Source organism: Schistocerca gregaria, chromosome 8, assembly GCF_023897955.1.
Source record: "Schistocerca gregaria isolate iqSchGreg1 chromosome 8, iqSchGreg1.2, whole genome shotgun sequence".
Taxonomy (NCBI): Eukaryota; Metazoa; Arthropoda; class Insecta; order Orthoptera; family Acrididae; genus Schistocerca; species Schistocerca gregaria.
The window spans coordinates 430471780-430486405 of NC_064927.1; positions in this window are offsets into that span (position 1 = coordinate 430471780).

The following is a 14626-nucleotide window of genomic DNA, read 5'->3' on the forward strand; positions in this document are numbered from 1 at the left end:
TGGGGCTGCAAAATTCGGTTGCAAGTTTTTGGCTGCATACACAAACACACAACACTTGCTTTTCTTGCATATACTGATTTTTCTAATACGCCTTATTGTATTGTAAGATTGTAATACTACAAGTTTTAAGTTGTCTTACAATGATACCTGTAAATACTAGCCTAAAACATTATACAATTCATGTGGCCGCGTTAGCTGTCTTACTTTTCTGATACAAAATTAAAATGCTTCGGGTCTTAATAGTTTAGTATCGCTTGTATATGAACCTACACGAACCTTTGTTTCTGGATACAAGTGAGAGTCAAACGAAAATCTTAAATAATTTTACTAATCTTTTACGCCGGCCGGGGTGACCGAGCGGTTCTAGGCGCTACAGTCTGGAACCGCGTGACCGGTACGGTCGCAGGTTCGAATCCTGCCTAGTACATGGATGTTTGTGATGTCCTTAGGTTAGTTAGGTTTAAGTAGTTGTAAGTTCTAGGGGACTGATGACCTCAGAAGTTAAGTCCCATAGTGCTCAGAGCCATTTGAACCATTTTTTTGAAACGTCGCTACGCATCGACCAATTTACTCCGCTGATACACCGAGAAGGGTTCGGCAGTACAGGGATTTTACTCCACTGGGATATCTTTCAAGCGTGCTTTCTTAACAGATGTCTTATTGCGCCTCACTATGAATACACAGTGCTACGTAACATACTTTAAAGAATATTATACAAGACTAAAACATGAGTGAGTTCTAAAATAATAATCAAGGTTACTACGACTAAGAAATGAGCATGCTGAAGCAGTACATGATTCTTTTTCCCTTTGCTTATTAATTTCATTCGAGATAACACGTTACACTTTATATTTTATCATTATAATAATACTATTAAGTGATATAGTCTAGCTATGTAGTCTAATCGCATCGGTTTGCTCAAAGGCTGACGAGAGAAGAACTACAGAGGAACAATAAAAAAATGAAAGTCACACAAGACGTTTGATGGACGAATTTAAGCGAAATTGCGTTTGTATTATCTTTTACTGTATCTGCTAATTACTAGAGTGCCCGATGTAAATACTAGATGTATGTAATCAAAACACTACATAGCTCCTAACAACTAGCTGTAATTTACTTTAACCAGTTAGGGGGTTCTTCAAAATAAGTATCATATCTAGCCGCGAATTTGTCATAGTGGACACAGTTTCTCTTACACTTTACCTTTGTCTGCACCTTTTTCTATTCTTCTGCACACCCCCTTCACCGCACATTTATTAACGGAACTGTAAGTCGGTTTTCCAATACGTTTCTTCTTGTGCGAAATGACATCTACAACGGTTCATTTTCCAGTCATTTCATATTGAGAATGCAAATACACAAAATGTGTTCTTGTTTCCCCAGCTTCCATTCAGACTGTGTAATCAGCTGCCTTACAATTTTCTTGATTACATCTAAGTTTATACTTGCTGTGCACGTATCTATTCATATTTAATACAGAGTAATATAGCGTCTCCCCAAGCTCAGCGCAATACCTTTATTTCCCCAGCGTCCTATTTCTGTCCTGACGCTTCTTCGGTGGCCAAGAATTGAGTGTCTTGGTTCAGTGCGGGCCTAACTGCCATTTTATGTATTATATCACTCGTTGGGGCGGTGCCAGTATACTATGTCTCCACAGCTTACAAGTTCGTACTATGTGTTCAGCCTGTCCAACTGTGCGTCAATGCTAAGGTAATTGTCGAAGCACTTCGCGTAAATGGGAATACATAACAGGTACCTGGTAAGACTCACACCATCGAAATTCCGAAAATCACCAATATCTTTATTGTTACAAAGCGCAGACCTGTTTAATATTAAGACCCCCCTTTATGACTTTTGAACCTTATGTTCGGGATGGAAGTATAAACTGTGTGGTGAACGAAAACCTAGTTGATGTGACTACGCCACTTGCAAGTCGACAGCACCAAGGAGCTGGATATGGAATGCTGCGTATGAGTTCTTTGAACTGGCACACGACAACGCCATTTATACTGTACCACGGGCTGGGATCAGACGCTATTTAAAAAGTTTTTACCTTATATTATCTTCTCCCTAGGCTGCGACAGCGAACTGCTTTTTCCAGGCGGACAACACCAGCGAAAACCTACGTCTTACTAGGTATCATCAGCAGTTCCTTTTTTCCAATATCCATGTATAATATTGTGGTAACCGTACTTCGGCTCTATTGTCCTATAAGAAGCAATGCAAAATATAGCTACCAAGTCCAGATGGTACAGTTATTTCTAGGAAGACAGTACAGTTCAACGTTTATTGGGCTGCCGTGGTTAGTGCTAAGATTATCATCATAAGGAGAAAATTGCGCCGGTCGGAGTGGCGGAGCGGCTCTAGGCGCTACAGTCTGGAATCGCGCGAGCGCTACGGTCGCAGGTTCGAATCCTGCCTCGGGCATGGATGTGTGATGTCCTAGGTTAGTTAGGTTTAAGTAGTTCTAAGTCTTCTGTGCCCGTGGTCTAGGGGTACCGTCTTTGATTCATAATTAAAACGTCTTCGGTCCCGGGTTCGATCCCCACCACCGCTGCATAAATTTTGATACATAATCAGCATTGGCGGCCGAAGACTTCCGGCGTAAGAAGTCAGCCAACGGCCTTGTCAAAGAGGGCGGAGGAGCGGATAGAGGTTCAGGGCACTCTCTTGTCCTAGGGGTGGGAAATTGCCCCTAAAGGCGGAAGAATCAGCAATGATCAACGACATGAGGATGCAGAAGGCAATGGAAACCACTGCATTAAAGACACGTAACATGTATCCACAGGACGTGTGGCCTGTAGTTGAAGAAGTGTCATTGGCAAAAGATTCCGGAATAGTCCCCCATTCGGATCTCCGGGAGGGGACTGCCAAAGGGGAGGTTACCATGAGAAAAAGATTGACTAATCAACGAAAGGATAACGTTCTACGAGTCGGGGCGTGGAATGTCAGAAGCTTTAACGTGTTAGGGAAACTAGAAAATCTGAAAAGGGAAATGCAAAGGCTCAATCTAGATATAGTAGGGGTCAGTGAAGTGAAGTGGAAGGAAGGCAAGGATTTCTGGTCAGATGAGTATGGGGGAATATCAACAGCAGCAGAAAATGGTATAATAGGTGTAGGATTCGTTATGAATATGAAGGTAGGGCAGAGGGTGTGTTACTGTGAACAGTTCAGTGATCGGGTTGTTCTAATCAGAATCGACAGCAGACCAACGCCGACAACGATAGTTCGGGTATACATGACGACGTCGCAAGCTGAAAATGAACAGATAGAGAAAGTGTATGAGGATATTGAAAGGGCGACTGGAATGCAGTTGTAGGGGAAGGAGTAGAAGAAAAGGTTACAGGAGAATATGGGCTTGGGACAAGGAATGAAAGAGGAGAAAGACTAATTGAGTTCTGTAACAAGTTTCAGCTAGTAATAGCGACTACCCTGTTCAAGAATCACAAGAGGAGGAGGTGTGCTTGGAAAAGGCCGGGAGATACGGGAAGATTTCAGTTAGATTACATCGTGGTCAGACAGAGATTCCGAAATCAGATATTGGATTGTAAGGCGTACCCAGGAGCAGATATAGACTCAGATCACAATATAGTAGTGATGAAGAGTAGGCTGAAGTTCAAGACATTAGTCTGGGATACGGATGTTCTAAGGAATGACGGGTTATGTTTGATGTTCTCTAACTCTATAGATACAGCAATAAGGAATAGCGCAGTAGGCAGTACAGTTGAAGAGGAATGGACATCTCTAAAAAGGGCCATCACAGACGTTGGTAAGGAAAACATAGGTACAAAGAAGGTAGCTGCGAAGAAACCATGGGTAACAGAAGAAATACTTCAGTTGATTGATGAAAGGAAGAAGTACAAACATGTTCCGGGAAAATCAGGAATACAGAAATACAAGTCGCTGAGGAATGAAATAAATAGGAAGTGCAGGGAAGCTAAGACGAAATGGCTGCAGGAAAAATGTGAAGACATCGAAAAGATATGTTTGTCGGAAGGACAGACTGAGCATACAGGAAAGTCAAAACAACCTCTGGTGACATTAAAAGCAACGGTGGTAACATTAAGAGTGCAACGGGAATTCCACTGTTAAATGCAGAGGAGAGAGCAGATAGGTGGAAAGAATACATTGAAAGCCTCTATGAAGGTGAAGATTTGTCTGATGTGATAGAAGAAGAAACAGGAGTCGATTTAGAAGAGATAGGGGATCCAGTATTAGAATCGGAATTTAAAAGACCTTTGGAGGACTTACGGTCAAATAAGGCAGAAGGGATAGATAACATTCCATCAGAATTTCTAAAATCATTAGGGGAAGTGACAACAAAACGACTATTCACGCTGGTGTGTAGAATATATGAGTCCGTGCGACATACCATCTGACTTTCGGAAAAGCATCATCCACACAATTCCGAAGACGGCAAGAGCTGTCAAGTGCGAGAATTATCGCACAATCAGCTTAACAGCTCATGCATCGAAGCTGCTTACAAGAATAATATACAGAAGAATGGAAAAGAAAATTGAGAATGCGCTAGGTGACGACCAGTTTGGCTTTAGGAAAAGTATAGGTGCGGAGAGAGGCAATTCTGACGTTACGGCTAATAATGGAAGCAAGGCTAAAGAAAAATCAAGACACGTTCATAGGATTTGTAGACTTGGAAAAAGCGTTCGACAATATAAAATGGTGCAAGCTGTTCGAGATACTGCAAAAGGTAGGGGTAAGCTATAGGGAGAGGATGGTCATATACAATATGGACAACAACCAACAGGGAATAATAAGAGTGGACGACCAAGAACGAAGTGCTCGGATTAATAAGGGTGTAAGACAAGGCTGTAGCCTTTCGCCCCTACTCTTCAATCTGTACATCGAAGAAGAAATTATGGAAATGAAAGAAAGGTTCAGGAGTGGAATTAAAATACAAGGTGAAAGGATATCAATGATACGATTCGCTGATGACATTGCTATCCTGAGTGAAAGTGAAGAAGAATTAAACGATCTGCTGAACGGAATGAACAGTCTAATGAGTACACAGTATGGTTTGAGAGTAAATCGGAGAAAGACGAAGGTAATGAGAAGTAGTAGAAACGAGAACAGCGAGAAACTTAACATCAGGTTCGTTGGTCACGACGTCAATGAAGTTAAGGAATTCTGCTACCTAGGCAGTAAAATAACCAATGACGGACGGAGCAAGGATGACATCAAAAGCAGACTCGCTATGGCAAAAAAGGCATTTCTGGCCAAGAGAAAACTACTAATATCAAATACCGGCCTTAATTTGAGGAAGAAATTTCTGAGGATGTACTTCTGGAGTACAGCATTGTATGGAAGTGAAACATGGACTGTGGGAAAACCGGAACAGAAGATAATCGAAGCATTTGAGATGTGGTGCTATAGACAAATGTTGAAAATTAGGTGGACTGATAAGGTAAGGAATGAGGAGGTTCTACGCAGAATCGGAGAGGAAAGGAATATGTGGAAAACACTGATAAGGAGAAGGGACAGGATGATAGGAAATCTGCTAAGACATGAAGGAATGACTTCCATGGTACTAGAGGGAGCTGTAGAGGGCTAAAACTGTAGAGAAAGATAGAGATTAGAATACGTCAAGCAAATAATTGAGGACGTAAGTTGCAAGTGCTACTCTGAGATGAAGAGTTTGGCACAGGAAAGGAATTCGTGGCGGGCCGCATCAAACCAGTCAGTAGATTGATGACCAAAAAAAAAAAAAAAAATTAAAAAAAAAATGAAAACAATGTGAGAAACCACGCTTGAACATAAATGCGATGCTAGCCAAGTCTTCAGACTGCGCTCTTGTATTTGACCATGAATGATATCTGTACAGTGTCCTTAATACGCTACAAGAATCAGTTGTGGCCAGAACAGTGTTCTATGTGATTATGAGCGGATTATGAAGGAATAAGTGAATTCAAACTTGGGCGAATAAGTGGTTCTCGTATGGTGGATGATGCCGTAACCGAGAATTATTTCCTTAACTTGGCTACAAGTCTGTGCTAGGTGGTACAGCTATTTCTCAGCAGACAGTACAGTGTTTGACACTTACCCCGCCGTTGTGATTGCGAAGCTTAAGAAGCCTAAATTACTGTGGTTTCGTTCATACCTGACGTCTCGCCAGTAGTGCGTCATGTCCGGCACCTTAAAGTCACAATGGAGCAGGTAGTATCTAACATCACCCATGGTTCTGTGTTAGGTCCTATACTCCTCTCATTTTGTGTCAATGGAATGACAGTAAACATGAAGACAGCCATAGAAATCTCAATGCAAACCTGTGTACACTATCAAAATGGGCGCAGGATATGCTCAGCCGATCCTAAACCGAAATGGTAATATTTGGTTATTCTTGGCTCATTATACCGAAATGTTGGAAATCTCTACCATCTTGAATCCCAAATAGGACAAATATCAACTTCTCTCCTTCAGCAAACAGTCTGGGAGTAGTAATAGATAATAAATATAAATTGGACTGAGCATGTAACTCTACTGTGCAAGAAGCCATCGGCATCTCTCCAAGTTCTCCAGACATATAAAAAGTTCTTCCTTCTTTACCAGAAGAAGAAGCTTTTACGAAAACTTATAGTTCCAGTTATTGATTACAGCAATGTTCTGCTTCAAGGCCTTTGTTAGGTAAGAGCACTGCTCCTGGAACTGGTTTTATCTGGCTGTGTTGATAATATCTGTGATGTTTGGCTTTTTGATCATATTGCACCTCATATACACAGCTATTCTGGCTGCGTGCAGACAAGCGCAGAAATTTCTATACCCTCTCTCTTCTCTACTGCTTTATTTATGTACACTGTCCCTCACGTCTCTCCTCTACCTTAATGCTCTTGTCGGAACAACAGAACAACATGGCGGGAACACCCGTTTCCATCGGACCAAAATCCCTTCTGCCCCACTCCATCGTTAAGCCACTTTCTCGAAGCCCTTTTCAATAACAGGAACCAGACTCTGCAATAAACTCCGGCATTATATTAGAGAACTGAGTAACATCTTCAGCTTCAGAAGACAGTTAACGACATATGTACCAAAACAAAAATACTGATCCCCGCCGTCTCTGTACGCATTCGTTACCCTTGTACATCTCGTCGTCGGCCGTGCGGTTCTAGGCACTGAAGTCCGGAACCACGGGACTGCTACGTTCGCAGGTTCGAATCTTGCCTCGGGCATGGATGTGTGTGATGTCCTTAGGTTAGTTAGGTTTAAGTAGTTCTAAGTTCTAGTGGACTGATGACCTAAGATGTTAAGTCCCATAGTGCTCAGAGCCATTTGAACCCTTGTACATCCGTCTTTCCAACCAGGCCTTCGTCAATCCGCAGTGTTCTTAAATGTCCATTCCTCAGAGCTCGGTATATTACTGTTTTCTAACCTCTAAATTCTCTTTATATGTACCAGTAACGTTACTGTTATTATTGTTATTATTATTTTCGTTATTATTATTAATAATAATATTAATATTTTCAGTGTTATAGACAGCAGCATTAGCAGTGCGAGCACTGCCAATGTTAACTTTATTAAATCACCGGCAGCATTATTTAATCATATTGTCACTAAAGACACTCACATCAGTTTAACGCATTACTGACCACTGTCCCTTTTTTGGGACGCGTATATTTTACTTATTTCTACGTAAGAAATGGAGATTTTAGCCTTTATTGTTGCACCTGTAGGTTCAACTAACTGCTACAAAGCCTGTAAATGTAAAATAAAGACCTTTTTCCTGGACGACAATGAACACTGATTTAGTTGTCCGGGCGTGTTTGTTATGATCATATGGATATCCGTGTAAGATTAAGTATACTTCAGATTTTTTCAAGTAAGTGCAACATCGATATATCTTATGAGTCCCAATAATGGAACAATGGCATGTTTCACCATCATTTATTGTTGATGTGCCCTTTTCATGTATACACGTATTGTACAGAGAAGAATTGCATTTTACGTTCTTTATATCTGCTTTTTTTTCATATTGTATTGAATTTGACGATTCCAACAGGATAAAAACATGCCGCGTGGACTTACACTTGAAGAAATTCCATCAGAACTAGAGAACCATCAAGAGAGTGACAATGAAGATGATGACGTAGAATTGGCGATTATTCCACCCGATGCAGATGTAATAACAGATGAAGAAGACATTGAGGAAAATGTACTGAACAATGAGTGTGTTGTACAAGACGTAGGCTGTACTTTAGAGCTCATAACCAGCCGAGATAAACCTAATGCTACAGTTGTACCTCCAGAAGACAAAAAAAGGAAAGCGTTAGGAGATGGAGAAGAAAGGGGTACGTTATCTACAAAAAAAATATAAATGTAAGTGGTATAAATGTTAACCAACGTGCACAAACACTAGTGAACCAGGGAAGAGCAATGAACATTATGTTGCGGAATGTCTATCAAATAAGACAGTGCCCTAGGTGTTAGAAGATTTTTTTCTGAGAAACTAATGGATATAATTATTGGACAAAGCGGAATCTATGCTTGCCAACATAACAAAATAAATTTTATGCTAACCAAAGTAGAACTAAAATCATTCATTGGCATACTACTTCTGAGTGGTTGTCATAAGCTTCCCCGTGAGAATATGTACTGGGAACAGGCTCCTAATGTCGGTGTTCCTTTAGTCTTCAACTCCATGTCAAGAAATAGGTTACGGGAAATAAAGAGATTCATTCATCTCAATGACAACTCGAAAATAGACAGAAACGACAAGATGTGCAAACTGAGGCTGTACTTTGAAATGATGAAAAAGGAATTTGGCGTATTTCATTTAGAACTCTCAATTGATGAAATGATGGTACGTTATTATGGCAAACATTCAGCTAAAATATTTATGAGGAGAAAGCCTTACAAATTTGGATATAAAATTTTGTGTCTTACAAGTTCCAATGGCTTTCTTTATAATTTTTCGCCATACTGTGGCAAGACTGACAACAAACAGGAGCCTTTAGGTGCAAAGGTAATAAATGAACTATCCAGTATGATTCCAGAATAAGAGTATCCCAATTATAAGCTTTTCTCTGACAACTTTTTCACCAGTGTTGGCACACTGATCACAAGCTACAGAACAATGAGATTCGAACTAATGCATGTCCTTTGATTGACTCGAAAAGAATGGCAAAAGAAAAGGAACGAGGATTCTATGACTACATGTTTGCCAAAGAGAACGGAGTCCTGGTTGTGAAATGGAGTGACAACAAACCAGTATGTGTAGCGACAAATTACAGTACTATTTCTCCTCTGAGTTCCACTAAAAGATACTCACGGGCAAATAAAAAGGAAATATCTGTTACAATGCCACATCTAATTGAAGAATACAATGCCCATATGGGTGAAGTAGATCTACTGGACTAGCAGATATCGCTTTATGGGACTGTGTAAGGTGATAAGATGATAAACATTTGCGTAGTATAAGCATGGCGTGCATACCAAACTGCTAACTCTAATGGATGTCCGACGGAGAATAGTGATGTTTTACCTATGAAAGAAAACAGGATCAGTACCAAAACGCAGAGCACCACAAGGAAGCAAACTGATGGGAGGACGGGTGAGCACAGATGTACGACTAGACCCAGGAAATCATTTCATTGTGCCAAGTAAAACACAGAAGAGATGTGCTTACTGCAAGAAAAAAACAACAAAAATTAGTGATAGGTGCAATGTTGGTGTACACGACAAGTGTTTTGCTTCATTTCATACTGAATAGACATTCAATAACATTAAAAGATTCTTGATTTATTGTTTGTGTTGTTTCTTACAATATTATGCATGGAGAATAAGGTTGTGAATTTGGATAGCGCATTTGGCCTATGTCCCAAAAATGGGACGGTCTGTAGTTTTTGTTCTACTAAACTGAAAATTTTCAAAACAACTTTTTATTCAGTTAATCACTCAATATAACGTATTTATGTATAAAAGTTTGCAAAAAATGATCCGATAGAGTTTTGGCCAGTAATGGGTTAATACTCTTTGTCATATTAAGATTGTTATTACTTAGGTAACTATGATATAAAAATGTTACTGTAAGTGTGAAAACATGGTTCGACGTAAGAGAGGGCCTGACAGCCCTAATCACATCAGGTTAAATAATTAAATATCTACACCTACATCTACATCCATACTCCGCAAGCCACCTGGAGGTGTGTGGCGGAGGGTACCCTGAGTACCTCTATTGGACTGGAATAGAAGGGAGAACCCTTCTATTCCAGTCTCGTATTGTTCGTGGAAAGAAGGATTGTCGGTATGCTTCTGTGTGGGCTCTAATCTCTATCTAATCTCTAAAAATAAGTAGATAAATATCAGGTATATAATTTTGATTCCGAAAATGTTGGTAACTAATGAGATACGTGTTCGTCTACAGTAGTTGGAAACGGAATAAGATTCTAAGTACGACCAGTTGCTCGTAAATGGTTAGACAGACAGTTTATAAGTAAACAGGCTTCACACAATGTCGACACATTTGCCCAGAGAGGTTCTATACCTTTGATGATATTTACAGATTATCGTTTACTTAGCTCTCTCAGTTGCACAGTTATGTTTAAGAAATGACTAGTTTCGATCAATGCTGAGCATCTTCAGACATATGTAGTTGCTTAAGCAACACACCGTATCCATATGGAAGCATACATGAAAAAACTTGCAACCTCCCCCTCACTTATCGACCTTCATGACAGTCAAAAGTTAAACCGCGTGCACCTAATGGAAATTTGAGAAAAGCAGTCGTCACTTAAGTTAATTTGGCGGTAAAGAAGGAGGAAAGGGTTACATCTAAAGGAAAGGAATACTGCAAATGAAATTGGTGGAAATTACTTTTGAGAAGTGGGTAAAATTAGTAAAGAAAGTAAATATGCGTTCGTTACGTTAACAATTAATTGGCGTTAATTAGATATTTGAGATTTGGGGAAAATTACGGACGCCAGTCCTATGGACAGCTACTATAATAACTGAAAATGAAAGATTAATGCACATATAATTAGCACTAAAATCGTGGCAACTGAAGGTTGACACGTGTTGTGTGAAAACTGAATGTTTGTCAGAAGTAATAAATTTATCTACACTCTGACTTAATTTAGCGAAAGAATTAATAAAATCGGAAAATTGAAAGTTAATTTAGTTACTGAAATTAATAGTGAACTTTGTTTCTGAAGCACTACGAAATTCAATAAAATAAGGATAGTCTTGGGATACCTCAACAATCATTTCTAAAGATACTTGAATCCACGCATTTTAGAAATAAGAGATTTAACTTTGAACTTGAATTAAATGATTCTGAACAATTAACAATAATAAAATTTAGTACGTAACAAGCTGAGCTTTAGTTACAGGTAAGCTAAAATATGGTAACAAAACCCGCACTCTTAATTTGTGCTTTAAACATTGTAGCGAGCTATTAATACTTTAACTGAACTTTGATATTAAAGCAGTGAAATGGAATGATATTACTTAAATGCTGGCGTTTGAATTTCAACGACACTCGGGTTCATTCCGGAAAAGGAAGAGACCCTGCTTGGTAATGCAATTGGGACAATGAGCAACAAATGTTCATACTACGTTGCTCTAATTTTGTGAAGCAAATTGAACAGTTTGAAAAGCCGAGGTCTGCCATACAGCTCTAAAACTTAACATGCTTCCAGTCTTCCTTGTTGGTTGATTGAAGGTTTGAAGTCGTCGATCGAGGAGGTGGCGACAGTGACTCATTATCGGCGGTCGCTGTTGCAGAAGCTGGATGTTGGCGCGCCTTCTTCTCGACACCGTCACTAGGCGAAACGGGCTCTTGATGTGCGGCAGCTAATGCTTCCCGTCCGCGACACCGTGTCAGAAACTATCATAGCAAGTCGAGCGCAATTACATGCTGCCAAACCCCGAAAGCGCGGCAACTCGCGTGAGTGTCACACAGCACACCTGCTCCACCGTTCTACTCTCGCCTGACTCTGCTCTGCCTGCGCTCCACGCGGCAGAGTTAACACGGCCAAAGATCCTAAACACTTTGGTTCTCCACACGATCTATCGATGTAGTCGTTCGATAGCATAGTTTTCTCTAGGCAAGACCCAGCGTAAAAATACAAATAATATTTACAAAACAAACCAATTATACATCGACATATATCAATTACAATATATAATGACCCAGAAATGCCATACCTTCAGGTAACAAAATAAGGAAAAAATTTATAGTACAATAGATGGAAAGAGGAGGATATGCATTTGCGGCGTTACAAACTGTTCACACAACTACGTACATCTGAAGATGATCGACATTGATCGAAGCCAGTCACATCATAAAAATAAGTGTGCAACTGGGACATCAGAATAAACTGAAAATTTTAAACAGCTTACTAAAACCAAATGACACATACTATTATTTTAAAAGTAAAAAGACTGCACAAACGGGTATTTGTCGTTTAAGTCTTACAATGCACCCTGCTACATGAGCAAATTTAGAGAGTTTGTTCACTCAACTGCACACCATCTCTTAAGCGACTTTTAGTGCAAACTTTGGTTCTAGATAGCAACAGAATAACATCCGATTTACAAACGATTAATTGAACGTTTTATTATTCTACGAGCTCTACCGTTTGCAACAGGGTACTTCGAGCGGAGTTTTACTGATGTGAATAATACCACAATACAAGCGTCCCAAATTGAACTGCGTCAGTTAAATAAAATAATCGCTTCATAATATCGACATTCCAGTCAAGAAAAAAACGCAAAATATTTACGGCATCTGGGCGAAGCTCACTCCTTTGATCAAACGCAGTTGATAGAAATTTTAATTTAATCGAGTTTTCGTTTGTCTCGCATTTTTTTATTAATCTGTCACAGGCAACATTCAAATCCACTGTTTTCTCCAGCAGGGCGATGGTGAAACGCAGGACGGGGGTTTAATTAATGAAACTGAAGCCCCTGATCGTCGTCTGCTTTGAATGGAAAACGTATCGACAGGACATCAAGTCTCGCGCACACGGCCTCGACGCAATGTTCTCAGTCACTGCTGATTAGCGCTCTCTCTAATGAATTAGTTTTTTGGTGAGCACTCGTTCTTTTTTATGTATAGCGGTTGTATCATCGCGACAGTTTTCGTTGGCTTGGTTGTCAATCTTCTGGCTGCTTCACACCTGTCTTTCGTTTTCCTGCTTGGTTCAATGTAGACTGGTTGGTTTCTCTGTCTACAATAAACTCATTCCGTAATTCCAATGTTTATTATCTGCTGCATGAAATATAGCAGTATAAGCTAGTTACGAATGAAATTAATAGTAACTACAGGGAAGGTGAAGCGAAACAGCTGCAGGAAGAAGGAGAAGAAGTCGAAAAGGAAATGAGTGTTGGAAGGGCCGATTCAATATGCAGAACAGCAGAAATAAATTCAAGCGAAGCCACCTTTTCACATGTGACACCCATGCAGGAGTTCTCATGCGATGTCTAAGAACAAATAAAGATCACGTGTTTAATGAAATTAAAATTCATGTTCCTACGGAATATTGATTCCCTCATTACAATTAACGCTCTGCTGTATTTAATTTTATATAAAAAACTATTTGTATAACGTAACATGTGCATATCCCAATCAAAGAAAAATCGGGGAGTAAAGAAAACTATAATAGCCAGATTCCTTTATACTGCATAATGGTACACGAAAATCTGGTCAATGATGCGATCATTATGAGGAAACGTTGTAATTTCTGCGAAAGGGCGACAACCGCTACAGTCCGCGAAACAGTAAACGACTCCTTTTTCCTGAAAAAGGCGCCTGGCGTCGTTTGGGGCCTAGGAATGATGGGAAACCTCTGAGGAACGAAGGTATTACCTGCTTTCTACATTGACAGAAAAAAATAGTTAATGTATGGTAATGAAATTTCGGGCATATGTTACTCTATGTAACACTTTCAAGTGATTAACATAGCAAAATGACAAGCTAATGTAAGTGCAAGATGAAATCCTTCTTACCAATGGAGCATGGAGGTTTTATGTCTAAAAGAAATTGCTGTGATGAAGTCCTTGCCCTCACAACCTATATCGAAAAGGGCTATCAGGATACGAAGAAAACTGGCGTTGTCCTGTTGGATCTAAACTCAGCATATGATACAGTGTGGAGGGATGGCCTACTTCACAAACGGGTAGAAAAAATTCAGAGGACGCAGACCTACAGACTTATGAAGAACATTTTAACTGGAATAAAAATTAGAGTAACTCTTAATGGAAAAACCAGCAGATACATAGCCATCAACAACGGACTCCCATAGGGCTCGGTACTGGACCCCTTATTGTTTAACTTTTACACTGCGGATATCCGAGAAACAACGTCTCGTAAGTTTAAATACGCGGACGATATGGTAAGAGCTTATCAAAGCAAATCTTTTGAAAAAATAGAGCTGAAGTTGAACGAAGATATAAACCTGGTGCACCTATACTACACGAAATGGCATCTACAACATAATCCAGACAAGGCGGTACGTGTAAACATGCATCTTATTAACAGAGAAGCCAAGATAAACCTGAATATATGCATGAATAATCGGACCATTAAAGATGAAGACAGTCCTCCGTACCTTGGAGTAAATCTCGACCGGTCCCTAACGTACAGGGCCCATCTGGAGGATAAAAAACAAAACCTGAA